Consider the following 15,016-nt stretch of genomic DNA (forward strand, 5'->3'; position numbering starts at 1 on the left):
ATTTGCTCCCTCATTTCTTCCCCCAAATTGTACAGATCATTTCCAACATGCTGCATAGGTTCCCCCTTGTCCTTTATCTCACCATTTTGTTGTCCCCCTTCCCTCCCCCAATTCAACTGATTCAAAGGCACCAGTACTATAACTTTTAGAATTGAACAAAAAAAGATTTAAAGAAGGGATAACCTTTTTTGGGGGGAAGGGAGTGGTCGGCCATGGGGCTTGAACTCTCAGCTTGGGCGCTGTCCCTCAGCTCTTCAGCTCAAGGCTAGCGCTCTACCACTGGAGCCCCTATGCCACTTTTGGTTTTTCAGGTGGTTAACTGGAGATAAGAGTCTCACAGACTTTCCTTGCCTGGGCTGGCCTTGAACTGTGATCCTTAGCTCTCAGCCTCCTGAGTAGCTAGGATTACAGGCATGAGCCACCAGTGCCCAGCTAAAGAAGGGATAACTTTTGAGAATTGAATGGACATAAAATTACTTTGTAAGACAGGCAAAGGTACTATGAGCACTTACATGGGGTGAGTAGAATTTTTTTAAAAAAAGCAATGATAATAAAAGAAAAGGATGTGGCACACTCAGAGAAACAATTTAAGCAGAAGAAACAACAGGTAATTTTGTTAAAAGGATAAAGAGGTAACTGAGTAGTAGGACAGAGGGACTCAGTATTGTCCAGAAATAGCTGCGTTGAGCCCCATCCAATGGTTTTTAAATTAATTTAGTCTCATACTAGGAAAAACTGAAGTAAAAAAGGAAATAATCCGATAAACACTGAACATTGCATGGTAACAGCAGTGAAGAGCATCTATTTACAAGGATCAGGAAAAAAGAAACTAAAAGCCACTGCAAAGTTCAGACAAATGTACTGGAGGTCATGGAATAGGGATTCAGAATGGGGAGCACACAGCTTTTTGAGGCACCTCTGAACTGTCAGGACTCTTGGTAGACAAGAATAAAGGAATACAGGACTTTGAGGCTAGAAAAGGCACAGGCAAGATTCTCTTGTGGGCATAGGCAATTTGTGTTTGACAATATATCTGGCAATATGTCTTGAAAGTTCATGCTCTGTAGTAGGGAGGTGGACTTGGAGGTGGAGACTTTGAGGTTACTGATGTTTTCATGCCCTTTAATAGTCACTAATAATTTAGGAAGTATTAAGTGGAAGAATACTTATTGCTGTGAATTCTTTACTCTCATGACTTAATACATCATTCTCTGTAATAATGTTTATGGTTCATATTAGGCCTGAGTGCTTTACTAAATCTTCTCTGTCTCTTGTTGTCCTTACCAATGTGCATGTATATTAGCCTCTTTTCCATAACCCATTCATCTACTGAATTGTAGACCATTGTTCCATTCCTAACCACTACCATTTGTTCTGAGATTTCACTATCCAGGGTAATCAAGATTCATAAGACTACTTTGTTCACATCATGCTCCAGCTATGAAACTTGTTGTCTAGTGAATTCACATTGTCTAATTAATAAAATATAAACTCCTTCAATTTAGATTTATAGTACCTCCATTCACTTAGTATAATTTATCCCTCCTAACACCAGTCATTCCTCTATCTTACAAAACCCAAGTGAAATGGAACTGTTTCTTTTAACACATATTGCAGTTCTTTGCTTCTACACAATTCCTTACTTGCGTTTCCCATACTTTATAGAGCTGAGCATTGAATAAAGGAGGAATTAAAACATATTTCATGAAAAATTGAAAATACTTTTCTCTTGTTTCATCACAGACTCTTCTTCCTTGGGAAAATGTTGTTTTGAAACTAAGTTTATAGGACTGGTATGGTAGTGCGTAGTTGCAACCCCAGCTAAGCATAAGGCAGAGGCAAGAGGATCATAAATATCATGGATAGCCAAGCAAAGTTATTAAAACCCGATCTCAACATCAAACTGCAAGAGGAAGGGCTGGGGGCATGCCTCAAGTGGCAGAACACTTGCCTAGCTTGTTTGAGTGAGGCCCTAGGCTCGACCTCCATCACTTCAAAAGAAGTTCCTGTTTTTTTTTTTTTTTGTGAGAATATACATGCTTAGTGGGTATTGTGCTGAGGTTAGAATATATCCAATGGGAAAAATATTTTGTTCACACTAGGGATGGTTGTTTTGCTGTTTGTGGTGATAGTGTTCTGGGTTTTTGTTTGGTTTTCTTTTCATGCCACTAGTGGAAGAGTGAAGAGCAAAAGAAGAAATCAGTAACACCTGTGCAGGGAAGATGGCCACTTGTGCCCTTGGGGAACAGACAAGACCACAAGCCAATGGCTAAAGGGTCTTACGTGGTATTCTATCCCATATTAAAGCTGATTTCACTTACCTCAGAACTCTGGTATTAAAGTGTCCCAAATTCATGATTGCATTTGCACTGAACTTTGTACAATGTGGTCTTTGAAACTATCTGCATTGGAATGGTATAAGGTGTGCATGTATCACACATACATTCTCATATAGTTTCTAAGTCTCCCTGCCTTGTGCTATATCAAAAGGCCAGAAAGGCCAAGTAGAAGTGTCTTATAAGGAACTTTTTCTCTGCAGTAGAACATGTCACTCTAAAGATGGAATGTTAACTTTGCACCAGTGGTAATCTTTCAAGAAGGATTTTCTAAATTTGCCTAGGATAGTGATTTTGCTCTTTATTTTTTCTCTTTGTTGCTTTCAATTTCTTTTATTCTTTTTCTTTTCTTTACTTTTTAGTGCCAGTTGTGTGGCTTGAACTAAGGGCCTGAAGACTGTCCCTGAGCTTTGTTGCTCAAGGCTACCACTCTATCATGTGAACAACAGCTCCATTTCCAGCTTTTTGGTGATTAATTGGAGGTAAAAGTCTCAGGACCTTCCCTTTTCTTAGCTGGTTTCAAACCATGATCCTCAGATCTCAGCTTCCTGAGTAGCTAAGGTTCCAAGTGTGAGCCACCAGCACCTGAAAACTTTTTAATCTTAAAAAGTGCTAATTTCTGTTCCAAGTGGCAAAAGAGAGCAAACAAGACCATCTCAGGACTTACAGAGATTCTCAAACTTACTAATATAAAGCAGAGTATATAAAGCAGGGTATGGGAAAGACTCTTAGTATAGTAATTGAGCTTTCCTGATCATCATACACAACACATGAGTATGTGGGTGCTCATCAGTAATTATACTAATTATTGACGAGAGGGGCTAACAAGATTTTTGATAGCCTTTAAGGATGCTAGCAGCTATTGAATCTCTGTTTTCCAGATCATTTCTCCTTTTTCATACCCAAAAGTGTATGATACTGGCAAGCATGAATGTAGTAGGTGGTCTATTCAAGTAGCCACAGCTTACCAGGTGAAATGCTCATGTCACCAATTCATGATGTTCATATGCTGTGTATGCCTAGCATGAAAAGGCAAGCAGCTTGGCAAGCTAAGCAATAGAAAAAACTTAGTTTGCGTATGTGGACTCAAAAGGAGACAGGGAGTTATTTCATCAGCCTTGAGCAACAAGCCAATGAGAATGAGGGCCTCGGAGAGAGCTGGAGATGGGAGCCTTAACTCATCATTAGTTTCTCGTTCTAGATCCTCATGCCCATCTGTTCCCCAGCTCTTGCATTTATGAATTATGTCTTCATTTGGATATGGTGTGAATATGTTTCCCAAGGGCTCAGAAAACTTAATCTTTATTATGAGGAATTAAGAGGAGTGGAAAGTTATTATATTTGGACGTGGAATCTGTAAGGTATGATTAGAATTAGATAAGGTCATCAACACAGAGTCCCTAAGGGGGAATTACTGATGGCTTAATGAAAAGTAGACAAGAGATCAAAAAAACAGTCTTTTCCATGTGATGCCTTGCACTGGACCCTGCCATATCCAGGTCCTTGACCTTGGACCAGAAACATACACCAGAATAACCCTCTTTTCCTTAAAAAAATTAGCTAGCCTCAAGTATTGTTGCTATAGTAACAAAAATGTTCTAATACAAAATACTTCAGGAACTATATAACAATCTTGTTATGCTTAAGCAAAAACTTGATTTGTATAAATTCCAACCATATCCCCAAATTGACTAAGACAAGGTTAGAGCTATTAGCCTCCAAAAATCTGATCATAAGCATCTAGCAAGATGTGATCATCAAGGTCTTCTGCAATAAGCCTCCCCTTTAAATTAATTATCATGGCTAGTAAAAGAATTAATTGCATAATAAGCATTTCCTGGACCACCACTATTTTATTCAAAGCATTAGAGAAAGTGCTTATTTTATCAGTACCAAATGTTTTCTTTTCCTATTTCCATTTGGCCAAACTGTTAAAAGACAAGACTTAATAAAAGCAAGAGCCAAAGGCTTTTGCAGCAGGTGGCGCCCACCTCCGCCCACAGAATCCCAGCCCAAACAATCTGCTCAGAATTGCTGAGAAATCAGTAAAATGTGCCTCTGACTCAGCCTGTTAAGTAGGAGGGCTGTTATTGTTATTTTAATTCCTGCCAGAGTATGTGGGCAATGCTCCTTCTTTCTGTGCCCAGTTAACCATGAGAGATCCCTCTTTGCCCTGAACTAGGTCTTGATCAAGAAGAGCCAGAACTATGTGGGGCCTGAGTATAGTTTACCAGGTGGTTGTACAGAGTTAGATAGGTTTGCCTAAAGGTTGTTTCTGATATCTTAATTGGCCAGGAAGATTTTGATTTAGAATGCTTGAGCCACATTTGAAAGTCATTCTCATGGAATGTAATGGACGGAAGCTCAATGCTATGAGGTAGTGATCAGTGGGAGTAGATGTATTTATTTTCAGAGAGGATAGTAACAATACCAAGTTTTCATTCTGTTTTTCTTAGCTGTTAGGGAATCATGGTCCTACTATTTGTCTTTCTCTTTTCAAGTGTTCTTAACAGTAAAAATTCTCATTAAGTGAGGATCTTAAGAAAACTGTAAAAATAAAACAACCTCCCCAGACTGTTGTGCAAAAAATTAATAAACTTCAGGCATCTATGTATGATGATAACATTATGATAATAACATAGAAACCTACTCTGGAGATAAAGAAAAATCTTAATAATCTTGGACGATGTACTGTTATTTAAAGAACTGTACTCTTCAAAAGAGTACAACCCTCATTTGTGTAGGTGGATTTTTTTGTATTATAAATTAAGGTGTGAAAATATAAGCCAGCAACATAAAAAGTCATGATTTGGCATGGCAATAAAGTCAGAACCATGAATATGTTTGAACATTGCAGAAGTGAAGGACTTTGTTGAGCCCAAGTAAAAGCATCATTAAAAGGGCAAAGGCTATTCCCATTATTCATTGTGTTCATGTAAAGCTTCTATCTGCACTGTTTTATAGTAACCCCTGAAGACGCAGCCATCGCTTCAACAGGAGAGGCTTCATCAAGATAGGTGGGAAGTCTAGAAGCCAGTGACCTAGCTTGGAGCATGATGGAATCTCTGCCTTCAGTGGGAGAAGAGGATGTTGACGTGAGGTCAGGGAAGCAGAAAACGTGAGTGCACAGAGCCCTGTGGTGTGAGCTTTATTCTACCACAAGCAAGAATCGGATTTTGAACCCCAGAGTCGTATCAATTGATTAGTACGTGGTCAATGTGAGATAGCAGCTTGACAGAAACGTTGAGACAGACACAAGAGTCTAGAAACATATGAGCTTGGTAGTGAGATATTATGAGGCTGAAAGAGGTTAAATAACATCCTGATAGATGGTACAGACTGGAATTAGACCAACTTTTAGCCTTTTAGTGCTATTAACCCCTGCACTCTAACAGCTCATTTTTGTGTGAGAACAATGCTGATTCTGGATGAATTAGTAAGGCTTAAATTTCAGAGACAGGTCAACCTTTACATTTAGATTTATATGTGTTATGTTGGGAGTTTCCACTTCTAAATTTGACATAATACACTAACTGGTAACATTAGCAAATGACTCCCAAGGACTTTAAATTTACCGAGCATTTTCATTCATCTCATTTTATTTTGTCTACTGGGCATAGAAAAGTTATATCAAAGACAACTATAATATTAAGGCACCAAGCAAATAAAAATATCTACTTAATAATCATATTAGTAGTATTGGATAAATTTTCACATTCCCAATAGACTGTTTCCTCATTTTGTGTTGATATTGTTTTTTCCTTGCTTCCTTTTTTCTAAACATCAATCCCCAAATGCACATAAAAAGATCCCAATTAACATTGTTAGGATAAATGAAACCTATTTATAAAACACTTATGTGTCAACAAATTCTAGAATTAATTGCAGTGTTAGAAAACAACTTAAAAAGATTTTTTGACTTCTACGATTTCTAAGAGAATAAAAGCAATTAACATGGATTCTCCAAAAATATTCATATTGTACAAATTAAAGGAAGCATTTACACTATATTTGGCAATTGTCATTATTTCATCTATGGGGAAATAATACAAATTTCAATTATAATGTTATGGCAAAATAGTGAAAACCATGGATCCCATTAGATTAGCAAGTAAATTAAACAAATATGAATCCTGTTTGGGAAGAAAAGTAAAACATAAAAAGGATTGGCAAAATATCATATGTGAAGTACTATGGAGTCTTTAGATACAAATCCCAAATGGACTTTGCAAATTATGCTTAAACCCTTTTAGTGTTATTTTTTAGATGTTAAAAGTCATTTAGAAAGAATAATAAGCACAAAATATTAGTCTTTGTAAAAAATTAAACCAATCAGGTAATTCAGTGTCAATGTGCATGAGTATATATACAAAGGTGAGTGAAGGCACAAAATACTAAAGAACCTATGGCAAGGTTCCATTTGTATATCAGTGTGTGTGTGTGTGTGTGTGTGTGTGTGTGTGTGTGTGTGATTGTGTGTACTAGGGCTTGAACTCTGAGCCTCATACTTGAGCTTGGCAGTTTTGCTCAAGGCTGGGTCACCTGAATAGCTAATATTACAAAGATGAACCATTAGTACCCAGCTTGTATAAACATGTGAATGATTATATAATATTTGTTTCTGACATGTCACAAAATATTGAAAAATCATATCACCCTGGGCACTGTTACACTCATTAAGAAGGAAAGAAGGAAGGAAGGCATGGAGAGAGGGAGGGAAGGAGGAACGGAGGAAAGAAGGAAACAAAAGAGCTTTCATTTTTTCTCTGATGGGTTATTCCTTTATAAAAGATTTTCATAGGTGAGTTGTTTAATCTATGTGGAAGATACTTAGGTTCTTTCATTTTTTTCAGTCTTTTGCTTTGAAAAATTTATACATTTCCTTGTTTGAAAATAAAACAGTAGAGAAATAATATAACACAATAAATGTTGGGGTAGTCAAATCAACATCATACTTCTACTGAAAATAATGAAAATATATTTCCTAAAATTACTTAAAATGAGAAATCATCTATTTTTTATACTTCCTTGACTTTATTCTGTTCTTATCCTAAGAATTTTGAGTTGAAGAAAGATGTAAATTAATGGAGAAAATACTTTCTGCTCATAAATTCAAGGGTCCTTAATTTACTCATTCAAAGTTTTGTTTTTAATGAGTACAAATATAAATGTCTGCTTTGCATTTATTACCATTTCAGCAAATACTCCCTATTTTTCTTCCATGAATCCAGGTAAAACCTGTTTAAAATACAGGAGAATCTGAATGCTAGGCATTTCTATAATATGTAATCACAATAATTTTTGGAACTGGTGTTTGTAGATTGTAGGCTCATGCACAAACTTGGTGAACCTGCTTCTATCTTACAACCTCAGACATGATCCCTTATCTACCTCAAAGACCAGTTGTAAGAATACTTGAATTAACTTATAAAAAGTAAATCATGTAAGAAGATGCTTAGCCAATACTAGGTGCTGAGGAAATATTATTAGTAAAATAAGCAAAGCACCAGTTACAGGCTTAGTTGATCTTCATTTCAGAGTGTGGTCTTTTCATTCTAAGTCTAAATTAGTTATGGAATTCATTACCCTCTTAACAAAGTGAATTGATATTTACTTAGAGACAAAAAATGGTTAGCAAAAAGAGATACTTTTCGCAATTTTGGATAACTCAGAGGAGATAGTAAGGTCTTACCTATTCAGGGAAGTAGTAAGTCAGTAAAGTTTGTTATTTTGTCTTCTCAGAGTTGAAAATGTATTTTGGCTACTTTCTGTAAAAGAAAAATTAAAAATAATTTAGCCCTGATCTACATACAACACAGAATTCACTGATAGCTATATCAAGTAGATCAAAAGGAAATCCATAGTCTCGTTTCCTCTTTTAATACTGGGTAGCTATGAGAGAACAAAATGGATTTCACGATAGTTCTTTACACTTCTATCAAACTGAGCATTTATAACCTGATACAAACTAGTTTGGATATTTGGAAAGAATAGGAAAATATGTTCAAAAATTGTTATTGTAAAGGTGATATACAACGGGGTCACAGTTACCTAAATCAGGTAATGAGTCCATTTCTTTGTGAACAGTGTCATCTCTTCCCTGGTTTTCTCCCAGTTGTTTCCTCCCAACATCCTTCCTCCAAAACTTGTTCATTTTCACATTTTCAACATAGTGTCTAGTGAGTATCACTGCTTCATTTGTTCACCCTTTGTCTTACAATTTCTGTGCTCCCTATTACTGTCTACAAAACAGATAAACTTATATACAAAACAAAAAGTACAGAAAACAAAAACAGCAACAAAGGAGAAAAAATAAGCCAAATACTTCCATTTCTTCTTTTTTTTGTAGGCTGTGGGGTTTGAACTCTGGGCCTGGGTGCTGTCCCTGTGCTCTTCAGCTCAAGGCAAGTGCTCTACCACTTGAACCAGAGTGCCTCTTCCAATCTTGTTTCCATTTCTTGGAATTCATTTTGATAAACATCGTTTTACATGCTCATATGCCCAAAGCAATTGAACTTTTGTGATCTTTTCCTAAGAATATCCTCCTTTGATCTCATTGTGTAAATGTTTAAAGCCCTGTATAATTTATCATGCCCATGCGTATTATATGTCTTTTACCATTGAGTGTGGGGAAACATTCTTAACAGGTTTTCTTATCCTTTAGCTTTATTCCAATGACGCCTCAAAAGTATTATATCCAAGAAAGAGTACTTTAATCTCCATCTAATAAATAACAAGCAATTATGTTCTCTCTCAAGACAATTCATTCGTCGAAGTATATTGTTAATTATCTCCAGTAAGCTTTGAAGGACTAGGCCTCCAGCCCAGTTGGCACTGATTCTATCCAGCACAGGATTGACAGGAAGTTTTTTTAATCAGTTAAATTTTCTCCACAGAGTACTAAACTTACTTTGATAATCATAATCCTAACAGTTGTTCTGAATTAATTTTGCTTAAAAATTCCTCTTAAAATAACACAGAATATTGCTTACAAAAGTGGTAGCTAGAAATAAACAGAATGACTAGAATATCGTAGGCTTGTGCTCTACTGCGTGACCCTTGGGGTGTCATCATCCGCATCAAAAAGAAACACTATAAGAGACCCACATATTGCTAGGAATTTCAGAGCTGAGGTCCACTTTGAAGTCTAGCTCTTATACCTTGTAACACAAGGTTTATAAATGTGTGTTATCTCCATGTGCTTTTTTCAAGGCCTGTGATTTTACTTCTGGCAGAGTGGATCCTCTTCTATCCTCAAGGAAGATGTCAATTTACAGGTGAACATTTGGAGACTCACATCATGATTGCTTCTTGTTTTTTTAAAATTTTCTTTATATATATATTTATTGTAAAAATGTTGTACAGAGGGGTTACAGTTACATGAGTAGGGTAATGAGTACATTTCATAGCGAGCATTGTTACCTCCTCCTTTGTTTTCCCCCTACCATCACTTCCCTCCCCACCTCCCCAATTCCTCCCCCCCACCCCGACATTGTAAAGTTTGTTTTCAACATAGTGTCCTGTACATCTCATGTCACAATGGGTCAGTCTGCATCCCAATTTAAGTGTTCCCCAATATCCCTTCCCCTTCCCAAATTACATAAATGTATATACAAGGTGCAGAACACTGGCATCAAATCCAGTGAGAACAGGGGTTATACTGTGGGGGAAGAACATATGAAAGCAACAAAAGAATCACATAGTGCATTGTAAGTACATTAAAAACACTAGCAAGAAGGAGGAGACAACAATGCTTGATAAGAAATGTACTCATTACCTTGCTCATGTAACTGTAACCCCTCCTCTGTACAGTATTCTCACAATAAAATACTTATTTAAAAAACGGAAAGAAAAAAACCACTTGTATCCCTATCTTGGGATACATTTTGCTTAACATTATCTCATGTGATCATATGTACATAGCCTTTGACCTTCTCTGCTTGTTGTAGACATATACTAGTCATTGCAAACAAGGGAAACCATGGGACCTATGTTTCTTTTGGCCTGGCTCACTTCACTTAATATAACCTTTTCCAAGTCTTTCTATTTCCTAACAAATGAGGCAATGTCATTCTTTCTGACGGAGGCATAGAATTCCATTGTGTATGTGTGTGTGTGTATATATATATATATATATATATATATATATATATATATATATACCACATTTTCTTGATCCATTCATCTATTGAGGGGCATCTGGGTTGGTTCCATATCTTAGCTATGGTAAATAATGCTGTGATAACTGCAAGACAAAGGACATAGCTAGCAAGATCAACAGAAAGCCCACAGACTGGGAGAAGATCTTCACTAGCCTTACAACGGACAAGGGTCTCACATCTAAAATATGCTACTTAGAACTCAAAAAACTAAATCCCCAACAACAAATCCTCAAAGAAACAACTGTCCAATTAATAAATGGGCTAAAGACTTAAGGAGAGACATTTCTGAGGAGGAAATAAGAATGGCCAATAGACACATAAAGAAATGCTCAACTTCTCTAGCCATAAGAGAAATGCAAATCAAGACAATGTTGAGATTCCACCTCACCCCAGTTAGAATGGCTATAATCAAGAAATCTAGTAACAACAGATGCTGGAGGGGATATGTCCAAAAGGGAATCCTATTGCTTTGTTGGTGGGAGTATAAATGTGTTCAACCACTCTGGAGAATGGAGGTTCCTCAAAAGACTCCACATAGAGCTCCCTTATGACCCAGCAATCCCACTTTTGGGCATTTACCCAAACGATCACAAACAAGGTCATACAAAGCTACCAGCACAACCATGTTTATCTCAGCATTATTTACCATTGTTTCTTCTTTAAGACCCAGTAGGAAAAACCATCTGGGAAATACAAGCTGCAGATAGCCCTGTTCTTCATGACCCTTTTTGGAGCAATGTGTATAAGTATAGGAACAGACAAAAGTTTGATTTAAAAACAACAAATATTGACCAGGTCAGGTCTTACATTACATGTTTTTACATGTGTTAGTTCATTGCCTCTATAAACATTCATCCACACCTTGTTGTGGTTAACAAGTCTATTAAAAATAAAATTAGGAGGGCTTAATATTAAATAAATAAAGAATAGTCTGTAAGCAAGACACACAGAATAATTCTGTATTTACTGTAGTAATTTGATATGTATTCTATCAAGAAAGGTATAATTGCCTAAATCTTTGCACACAGCCTTTCTATGCTTCTTTTAATCCAACCCAACAATTCTCAAATTTACAAAACATATAACAATATTATACAGATTTTATACTCTATAGTTTAAGACCAACTGTAGTTTTTTTTGGAGGGGGGCAGATAGTATGCTTTAAATTCAGACTCACATTTCCTAAGAAGGTCCTCTACCAAGTGAGCCACACCTCCAGCCCTTTCTTGCTTTGACTATTTTTTTTTTTTTTCAGATAGAGGGCATGCATTTTTCCTTGAGATCAGCTTCAGTTGATTATCCTACATATGCCTTGCCTCCTGTGTAGCTTGGGTTACATGTATATAAGCCTCCCTAGCTAGCTGGTTGAGATGGAATCTTGATATATTTTTGTTGTTGTTTCCTTTGTGCTAGTTTTAAGCCATAATCCTTTTAATCTCCACCTGCAGAGTCATAGAACTTACAGACATTCATTTGGTTATTTAATTTCCTGTTTTGATAGACTTTGTCTAGTAAGAAAAATAATGAGAAGCTGGGATCCTGAATGGGATCCCTGAAGACTCAGCATAACCTCAACAACTAGCCCCAGGCGATTCAGTCTGCAATAACATTGCTTGCTGCCTCCACTATCAACCTGCTCTATGGACTTTTGAGGAATTCATGGAATCCAGGATTACAAAACTTTAGCTACTGAAGTTTACATGCTACTAAGCCATTTCTATAACTTAATATGCTTAGAATCAATTTGTTATCTACTTATTTGCAAGTATAAGAAAGCCAAGGTAAACCAAAGTCACTGCTAATAGTAACTGATCTTTTTTGGGGTTACTGTTAAAATTCCTCCTAAAACAATATTACATTTCTTGCAATGGACATATATTTCACATATATACAGGGATGTGTAAGAACTGTTAGCAAAATCCCTATTCAAAAATATACAGTTTTCAGCTAAGAAGAGAATCTACATATGGTAGATAATACAAATTGTGCCCTTTCATTTCCAAATCTGATACTGTGGGCTACTGATACTGAGGACTAGCAAGCTGGGTTAAGCTGATTTAGTACAAGTGATCTACTTTTGTCCAAAGCATCTTCTCTCCACATAATTCAAGAGAGTAAAAATAGCACACAAGGAGGTAAAGGATAAAGGATTAGATTTGTCAGGAAAGTCCGTCTTAAATCTCTGAGGCTTTATAGAACACACAGGTTGATAGCTTGTTCATACAAATCCTGATGAGAGTGGAGTGCCTCTCCCATGCAGTGACCAGACCATTGGGTACCAATAACATACTTGTCGTTCAAATAAAGGCCTTCAGGATTACTGAAGGTGAACAGACACTTGGAAGGCTGAATAGTGGTTCTAACATGCTTTAATGAAGAAGTGACCTACATCACTCACTTCCTGTCATACTCCAGAGAATATCACAAGAGGCTGAACATGGTTTGGCTTAGGTGCAAGTGGTTGTGAAACATGGAGGACAAATGGATATCCTGTGTAAAGCAAACATGAGGCTGAATAAGACGTAATGAGACTGACCTATTAGCTACCTTTGATTTCTTCCTGTTGACAAGAATGATGCTCAACGCTATCAGTTAAACTGCGCTCGCTAAGCCTTTTATCCTAGCTGTTCAGGAGGCCATGGCCCAGACAGAGCATCACAGTCGAAGACTAGCCTGGAGGAAAAGGAGTTCATAAGATTCTGTCTCTGAAAGAGAAAGCTGGACTGGAGGCTTTTTGTTCAAGTGCCAGCCAAGCAAGGCTAAGTGAGCTCAAGGATATGAGTTCAAAGTCTAATTTCCACCCCGACCACCACAAAAAAACAACAAAAGAACCCCACAAAACTTTACTCTGCTAAATTGTGAATGACTATTGATTCTGACTATGTATACATATTATTTCATAAATAAAATATGAATTGACACTGTTATTTGAAGAACCTTGGACAGCAGTGGGGCATATGTGTCAGTGTTTTTGCTTATTTATATATTACACTGAAGTTTTCTGCCCGGAATCAGAATGCATCTGAGAAAATACAACACTTCCTTGCTTGACAGGAAGCCATCTGTTCATTTGTTTCTATTTTCACACAAACATCAACATTTTAGGTTTTATCTACTTTTTAGGGTGACATAAAGTTATGTATTTGATATATGTGTGTAGTTTACATACACATACATACACATACGCACCCCTCCCCCCCACACACACACACGGTCTGCCTTTTCAGCACATTTTGTATCTGCTGTTTCTTTGACCATCACCGCCATTCTCCTGCCCCCAGGTCAAACATATACACTGTGCATTATGGCTGCTCAGTTGATGTGGGAAGCTCTCTGTCCATACTGAGTTATCCTTGTGTTTAAATCATTGTGCTGAGTGTTTCCCTGCCCTTAATTTTGTGAAATTCTGTCTCCCTATAAGCACGTAAAAGTGAATGTGCTCCAGTTGAAAAAGTAAAACTCTCAGACGTATCAAAAGCTGCATATCTTCAACAAATCAAGTATCTTCATCATAGTACTGAACTCTATATACTGAGCGTGTGTGGATATTTTTCTCACTGGCAGTCAGTTTCCTTGGAACAACATGCTTGAATGCCTGAAGATGTCAAGGGTCTCCTGTATGGACACGCACACATGCATGCACACATACTCTCACACGCACACACAGAATGATTGATTAGCCAAGCTAGTTAGCACAAACATTACCTTACACCGTTGTTTCTGTGGTTAGAGGACAAAATACACTTTTAGTATTTTTCAAGAACATATCATTACTGCATTAGATAGGGAGCAGCGTTCCATGAGAGATGGAAAAATGAATTAGGACTCTAAAATGGGGGACGAGATCACAAGCTCTGAGGCAATACTGTAATTACACTTTCCACCTCAGAAGTAAGTTCAGCCCTGTAGCCTCTGTCCTAGGGAGGAGAGGAAGTTCTCACAGGTAATCCCACTTAAGCACCTGAACTCCAAAGGCTAATGCTATTTTCTCACTCATATAACAAACTCACTTTCAGTCAAGTGAAAGTATATTTGTAATAGGCACTTATGCTGTTCTTGCTGCAACTAATGAACTAAAATACAGGAGAAAATCCTGACATGTCTACTTCCATTTTGTGCTTGTCATTGCTCTAAGTCATTCTTTGTATAAAGGTCAAGTTCCAATCACCTTGGGGTCCAGGAAAGACACTTTTTTTTTGTCAGTCACAGGATTTGAATGCAGGGCCTGGGTGCGGTCCCTGAGCTCTTTCACTCAAGGTTACTGTTCTACTACTTATACCACAGCTCCACTTCTGATTTTCTGGTGGTAAATTGGAAATAAAATTCTCATGGACTTTCCAGCCGGGCTGCCTCATATCTCAGCCTCCTAAGTAGTTAGGATTACAGGTGTGAACCACCAGCACCCGGCTTAGCCAGTAACACTTTTATGACAATGGATAGACATTACACCAAAGCAGCAGCAGAGCTCTGTGAAACAAAGCACCCTCCAAATGAAGATTAATTACCAATATCCATCAG

General features: G+C 37.2%; 1 protein-coding gene across 3 annotated transcripts in view; it reads right to left on the reverse strand.

Annotated features, from left to right (window-relative positions):
* Positions 1–15,016, reverse strand: part of Map2 (microtubule associated protein 2) — a 137,522-nt gene that overhangs the window by 85,752 nt on the left and 36,754 nt on the right. For all 3 annotated transcript variants that reach the window (XM_042679317.1, XM_042679316.1, XM_042679315.1), the window contains exon 2: positions 8,029–8,104. The gene's annotated coding sequence lies outside the window, so the exon portion shown is untranslated. The remainder of the gene's footprint in view (positions 1–8,028; positions 8,105–15,016) is intronic.

Source organism: Dipodomys spectabilis, unplaced genomic scaffold (genome assembly GCF_019054845.1).
Source record: "Dipodomys spectabilis isolate Male_0828 unplaced genomic scaffold, ASM1905484v1 ptg000051l, whole genome shotgun sequence".
Classification (NCBI taxonomy): domain Eukaryota; kingdom Metazoa; phylum Chordata; class Mammalia; order Rodentia; family Heteromyidae; genus Dipodomys; species Dipodomys spectabilis.